Source organism: Penaeus japonicus, unplaced genomic scaffold, assembly GCF_977035675.1.
Source record: "Penaeus japonicus unplaced genomic scaffold, GWHDUDI00000001_assembly GWHDUDI00000024, whole genome shotgun sequence".
NCBI classification, from domain to species: domain Eukaryota; kingdom Metazoa; phylum Arthropoda; class Malacostraca; order Decapoda; family Penaeidae; genus Penaeus; species Penaeus japonicus.
This window is the reverse complement of record NW_028234426.1, coordinates 1,326,183-1,333,682: the sequence shown is the minus strand read 5'-3', so window position 1 is coordinate 1,333,682 and position 7,500 is coordinate 1,326,183. Positions and strand designations below refer to the sequence as shown.

Here is a 7,500-nt window from a genome sequence, read left to right as displayed (position 1 = left end):
TGAAGTCCAGTTTTATCGAAAACGCTTAAAGATGCACCTTTGTTTTCTAATTCATGATGGATTCCCCTTGGCAACCTTTTCCAGATACAAAGGGAGCGAGTCACGGAGAAATAGAAGACGAAAAAGCCTCTTCTTTGTTGCAAGCTCTGAGATCTAACTTATATGAAGACAAATTGCTAAACAACTATCTCATTCACCACTACACTTAACTGTTATTTACCCTTAGTATTGGTTCCAGAAGATACATACGAATAGAGTGTTTGATATTAGTTATATGCGTATGTTGCATATTAAAGAATCTGCTCTTGTGAATTTGCTCGTTTTATTCATTCTGACAGTTGATTTCTTATATATTTTTTTTATTTATCTATTTAATTATCTATTTATCTTTAATTTATCTATTTAATTATTATTTTTTATTTATCTATTTAATTATTCTATTTATTTTTTATCTATCTATTTATCTATTTATTTTTAACGGAGCAGAAACAGAGAAGAAAGAACAAGTGTATAAATATAACCAATGGTATAGATTGTCGCTAACACAAGGAAATAGACAATGTTCTTTTGGCAATAAAAATAGAGACAGTAATAAAAAAATAATAATGCTAATAGTAACCACGATATTAACAATTGCAACTGCAATAATGATAAACTAAGAAAACCAAGAATGATAACATTGATAAGATATCATTATTTCTTTATGAGAGCGCATGGATGATAAATTTATTTGAGAAGAATTTCAAAGATTCTTTTTCATGTAACTTGTTAGATTAAAAAATCAACGAACAATTCACAAGAAGCAGTCTGTCTGTTTCAATATTCATACATCAAAGAACGGCGTTGCTACTGTATTGTGCTGTATATTGCATATTGCTGTTGTATATTTCATTCTCTCTCTCGGTCTCTATCTTTCCTTTCTCTTTCTCTCTCTCTGTCTCTTTCTTTCCTTTCTCTCTCTCTTTCTTTCTCTCTCTCTCTCTCTCTCTCTCTCTCTCTTTCCTTTCTCTCTCTCTCTCTCTCTCTCTCTCTCTCTCTCTCTCTCTCTCTCTCTCTCTCTTTCTCTCTTTCTCTCTCTCTCTCTCTCTCCTCGCTCTTCTCTCTCTCTCTCTCTCTCTCTCTCTCTCTCTCTCTTCTCTCTCTCTCTCTCTCTCTTTCTCTCTTTCTCTCTCTCCTCTCTCTCTCTCTCTCTCTCTCTTCCTCCTTTCCCAACTTTATAATATATAAAATAAATAGAATGAAGATATAATAAGATTTGATAGAGATATATAAGGAATATATAGATCTCTTCTCTCTCTCTCTCTCTCTCTCTCTCTCTCTCTCTCTCTCTCTCTCTCTCTCTCTCTCTCTCTCTCTCTCTCTCTCTCTCTCGCGTTTATACATCCAAAGTCAGTCAGAATTAAGCGATCGAGTATTGTTTGCCGATTTCGAAGCTTCGTTTGGGTAGTTGAACTTACTTCGTTGGGTCTACGAATTTAGTTAAAAGTTAATAGTTTAGTTTTAATTTTAGTTACTAGTTAATAGTTTAGTAAATGGTTTAAGTTTCGCGATTCTCAGTTATTATTTATCATAAGTGATTTATTTTTCGGAATTTATCGTTGAATTTATGGCCTGTCAAATAAGAGAGAAAAAAATATATGTATAAGTATTTTGCTCAGGAATAATAATAATAATAATAATAATAATAATAACAAATACTGCGATTCTAATCCTTCGTAATTTGATTCACTGGAAAGTGTCTTAATTACACGCATTTTATCCCCGTAAGTACCAAGATTAATTAAATGAATATTTACTCGAACAAAGTAGTTTAATTTCGGATGCAAGACATAACGTTCAATATATATCTGTGTGTGTGTGTGCGTGTGTGTGTGTGTGTGTGTGGTGTGTTTGTGTGTGTGTGTGGTGTGTTTGTGTGTGTGTGTGTGTGTGTGTGTGTTTGTGTTTGTTTTTGTGCGTGCGTAGATAGATAAATATACATGCACTCACACACATACAATAATGATGATGATATTGCTAATAAGGTAATGATATTTAGAGTAATAATAATATCGATAATTATCACTATAGTAATGGTGATGATAATGATAACAATGATAATTATTATTATAAGGATAATAATAATGATAGTGATGGTCATAGCAATAAAATAAAACAATGATAATGATGATAAGGATAATGATAACAATAATGATGATAATAACAAAGTGATAATTATGATTATGCTTTCTATAATGAAAACAGCAACTTAACAATAGAATTTATAATAATCATTATCATATTCTTATATTCATTATTATTGTTAATATTATTACTAATATCAACATTATGATTATCAAAATACACACACACACACACACACACACACACACACACACACACACACACACACACACACACACATATATATATATATATAAAATATATATATATATATATATATATATATATATAATATGGTGTGTGTGTGTGTAGTGTGTGTGTGTGTGTATGTGTGTGTGTTATACATATATATATATATATATATATATATAATTATATATATATATATACTATATATATATATATATATAATTATACATATATATATCTATATATCTATATATATACATATATGCAGTCTATATATATCTAGATATATATATATATATATAGTATATTATATATATATATATATATATATATATATGTATATATGTGTGTGTGTGTGTGTGTGTGTGTGTGTGTATCTATATGTACATATTGTAATGATGATGGTAATAACGATAATGATAATGATTATAATGATAAGAATAAAAAAGATATCGATTATAATGATAATGGTTATAAAACTAATGATAATAATAAGGATAATGGTTATAAAACTAATGATAATAATAAGGATAATGATTAAAATTATGATGATAATGGTAGTAATGAGGATGATAATAACGATGATGGCAATAATTATAATAATTATAATAATGATCATGATAAAAGTAGAAATAATAATAATGATAATGATAACAATAGTGATGATAATGAAAAGGGTTATGATAAATATGATAAAGAAATAATATTAATGATAATTTCAATTATAATGATAATAATAACAATGGGAGTGATAATGATAATGATAAAAATAGTCATAAAATGATAATAATAATAGTAATAGTAAAATGAAAATAGTAATGATAATGATACCTTCTACAATGATAATAATAATAATAATGCATAACAACAAAAATAGCAATAATCATAATGATATTGATACCAATAAAATCATGACAATCATCATTATGATCACCATATTAATGATAATATTAATAATGATAAAAAAACGATAATTATAATTACCATAATCATAATAATCATAATTATAACAATAATAACGACAACATCACATAATAATAACAAGACCCAAAATAATAACAACAACAACAATAAAAACTGACAATAAACATAAACTTACATCATCGAAATTCAATGCAATAATTCCAGACGCTCGACCTGTTTCCCTGTCGAGGAGAGATGAAGCTGCGCCTCTCTCTCATCTCCTGCATGATGTTGCATGAAATCAGCTTTTGACCTTTCGACAGTCCTTCTCCTTGTGACTGCCTTATTGGGGGGGGGGGGAGCGCGCTTTCTTCATCCTCCCCCCCACCCACCAAACCTAAAAACCCCCCCACCCACGCCCCTACGCCCCCCCACCAAAGCCCCGATGTTGTGAGTTTATTTATCTTATTTTTGAAATCTATGTGAGGAAGCATAAGTACTGTATATCTTCTAGTTAGTTTTTTTGTTTGTTCTGTTTGTGTTGTGTTTGTTTTTTTTTGGTTTTGTGTGTTTGTTTGGGGTTTTTGTTTGTTTGTTATTATTTTTTTTTTTGGTGTTGTGTTGTTTTGTTTGTTGTTTTTTTTGTTTTGGTGTTGTGTTTTGGGGGTGGTTTGTGTGTGTTTGTGTTTGGGTGTGTTTGTTCGTGTGTGTGTGTGTGTGTGAGAGCAAGAGAGATAGAGAGAGAGGGAGAGAGCAAGAGAAGAGAGGAGAGAGAGGAGAGAGAGAGAGATGAGACGGAGAGAGAGAGTGAAAGAGAGAGTGAGAGTGAGAAGGAGAGAGAGAGAGAGAGAGGAGAAAGAGAGAGAGCAGAGGAGAGAGGCGAAGAGAGGAGAGCGAGAGAGAGAGAGAGGAGAGAGGAGGAGAGTGGAGAGAGGAGGAGCGAGTGGAGAGCTGGAGAGAGAGAGAGGAAGAGAAGATTGGAGGCGGGGAGAGAGAGAAAGAGACGAGAAGAGAGAGAGAGGAGAGGAGGAGACAGGGAGAGGATGGAGAGAGAGACAGAGGAGAGAGAGGAGAGAAGAAAGATGGCGGAGAGAGAGAGAGTAAGAGATAAGGAGAGCAGAGAGAGGAAGAAAGAAGCGAAGAGAAGAGGTGAAGAGAGAAGAGAGAGGAGAGAAGGAGCAGAGGATGAGAGAGAGAGAGGAAGAGAAAAGAGTGATGAGAGAGAGAGAGAGAAGGAGGAGAGAGAGAGAGAGAGAAAGGAGGAGGAGAGGAAAGAAAGAAAGAAGAGAAGGAGAGATGGTGAGGGGAGGAGAGACAGAGAGAGAGAGAAAAAAGAGAGAGAGAGGAGAGAGAGGAGGAGAGAGAGTGAGAGAGAGGAGAGATGAGATGAGGAGATGTGAGAGAGAGAGAGAGGAGACAGACAGAGAGAGAGAAGAGACAGAAAGAGAGAGGAGGGAGAGAGAGGAGAGAGAGATGAGGATGAGTATGACGAGAGAGATGAGAGACGAGATGAGAGAGAGAGAGACCAGAGAGGGACAGAGGAAGAGCCCATGACGAGAGAGAGAAGAGAGAGAGAGGCTAGGAAAGAGAAAGAGAGAGAGAGAAAGAAGGAGAGAGAGCAGGAGCGAGAGCGAGAGAGAGACGTAGAAGAGCGAGAGAGAGAAACGAGGAGAGCGCGAGGAGATGACGAGATTAAGGAGAGAGAGTGGAGAAGAAGAGGGGAAGAGGAGAGAGAGGAGAGAGGAGAATGAGAGCAGTCGAGGAGAGGAACAGAGAGATGAGGAGAGAGAGCGAGACAGAGAGAGCTGAGAAAGAGGCGACAGGTCAGACGAGAGAGGACACAGAGAGAGGAAGAGAGAGAAGAGAGAACGTAAGAGAGAGAGAGGAGGAGAGAGAAATAGAAAGAGAGAAGAGAGGAGAGGAAACAAGAGAGAAGCGAGAGATGGAGAGAGAAGAGATAAGAGAGAACAGAAGAAACGAGAGAGCAGAGGGGAGAGGATGGAGAAGAGTAAGAGAGAAGAGAGAGGACGAGCGTAGAGAGGGGAGAGGAGAGAGGAACGGGGGGAGAAGAGAGAGTGTGAGAGAGGAGAGAGACAGAGGAGAGACGAGAGAGAGAGAAAAAGAGAGAGAGAGAGAGAGGAGAGAAGGGAGAGAGAGGAGGAGAGAGAGAATGAGAAGGAGAAGAGGAGAGGAGAGAGAGAGAGAGAGATGAGTACGAGGAGAACGAGAGGAGAGAGAGCGTAATGAGAGAGAAAGAGTCCAGAAAGGAGAAGGAGACGAGGACGAGGAGAGAGAGAGAGGACGAGAAGAGACGAGCCGAGGAGAGACGGAGATGAGGAGAGACCAGAGGGAGAAGAACGGGATGACGAAGAGAGAGAGAGACCCCCCCCCCCCCCCCCCCCACCCCCGGAATGAGAGAGAGAGAGAGAGGTTGGGGTTAGAGAGAGGAGAGAGAGAGAGAGTGAGAGAAGAGAGAGAAGGAGAACGAGGAGAGGAGGTGAGTAGAGACAGGAAAGAGAAGGAGAGGAAAGAGGGGAGATGAGTGAAAGAGGAGTATGAGAGAGAGAGGAGGAGAGAGAGAGACAGAGAGAGAGAGAGGAGGAAGAGAGGAGAGAAAAGAGTAGGAGAGAAGAGGAGAAAGAGAAAGAGGAGAGAGAGAGGGAGAGGGAGAGTGAGGAGAGAGAGAAGAGATGAAGAGAGTGACGAGACAGAGAGAAGGAGAGGAGAGCTGAGGAGAGAGAGAGAGAGAGGAGAGGCGGAGGAGACAGAGCGAGAAGAGGAGGAGAGAGACAGTGGATGCGGGAGACCACGAGAGGAGAAGGAGTGAAGAGGAGACGTGAGGAGAAGGAGACGGAGATCGATGAGAGAGGAGAGAGAGCGGAGGAGAGTAAGAGAGGCAGAGAGTGAGACAGGGAGAGAGCAGACAGAGAGAGAGAAGAGAAAAGAGAGACGAGAGAAGAGAGAGACGACAAGAGAGAAGAGAGAGAGAGATGAGAGATGAGAGGAGGAGAGAGATGAAGGAGGAGAGCGAGAGAGAGGTTGAGGAGAGACAGGAGGAGAGGACGAGGAGAGGAGAGAGAGTTGAGAGGAGAGAGATGACGAGAGGAGAGAGAGAGAGAGAGAGGAGAGATGAGGAGGAAGAGAGAGGAGAAGGAAGTGGAGAGTAGAGTACGAGAGAAGGAGAGAGAGGAGAAGAAGAGAGAGAGGAGAGAGGAGAGAGGGGATGATAGAAGCAGAGAGAGCGGAGAGATGGGAGAGAGAGACAGGAGAGAGAGAAATAAGAGGAGAGTAGACCAGGAAAGCGAAGGGTGAGAAGAGAGAGAGAAAGAAGTGAGAGTGTGATTAGGATGAGGAGAGGAGAGGAAGAGAGAACTGCGAGGAAAGAATGGTAAGAGAGAGAGAGAGAGAAAGAGAGGAGAGAGAAGCCAGAGAGGAGAGAGAGAGAGAGAGAGAGTAAGAGAGAGAGAGGAGACGAGAGACGAGACAGAGAAGAGAGAAGAGAGAAAGAAGAGAGAGAGAGTGAAAGAGGAGGAAGAGTAGAGAGAGAGAGGGGGAGAAGAGAGAGAGAGAAGAGAGAAAGGAGAGAGAGAGCGAGGATGAGAGGAAACAGATGAGAGAGAGAGAGAGAGAGAGAGACAGAGAGAGAGAGAGAGAGAGAGAGAGAGAGAGAGAGACAGACAGAGAGAGAGACAGAGAGAGAGAAAAAAAGAGAGAGAGAGAGAGAAAGAGAAAGAGAGAAGAGAGAGAGAAAGAGAGAGAGAGAGAAAGAGAGAGAGAGAGTACCTAAATGATGTATCAGTCATGCAAGCTTGCCTTTATTCTCTAAGGATGCAATTTCCGAGACCGGTTTGCCACATGACCGAAGGACCTCTTTATATCTCTTTCTTTCTCTTTCTCTCTTTTTCTCTCTCTCACTGTCTTTTCCTCCCTCTCTCTCTTTCCCTCTCTTTTTCTCTCTCTTTCTCTCACGCTCTCACTCTCTTTCTCTCTCTCTCTCTCCTCTCTCTCTTCATCAACCTCTCCCCCCCCTTCTCTCTCTCTCCCTCTCCTGCCCCCCCCCCCTCTCTCCCTTACTCTCCTCTCACTCCTTCTCTCTTTCTCTCTTACTCTCCCACTCTTTCTTCCATATACTTATGCGAGTATACGTATTTGCTCTTTAATTGACATAATCCTAAATGACAAGGCCAAATATTCTCTAATTATGAAAGTCCTAGTAATGTATGAAAAGTTTTATGACATTTCCCA

General features: G+C 39.2%; 1 protein-coding gene across 1 annotated transcript in view; it reads right to left on the bottom strand.

Moving 5' to 3' along the window:
- LOC122263898 (insulin-like peptide receptor) overlaps positions 1-7,500 on the bottom strand; it is a 343,647-nt gene that overhangs the window by 240,371 nt on the left and 95,776 nt on the right. The window lies entirely within an intron of this gene.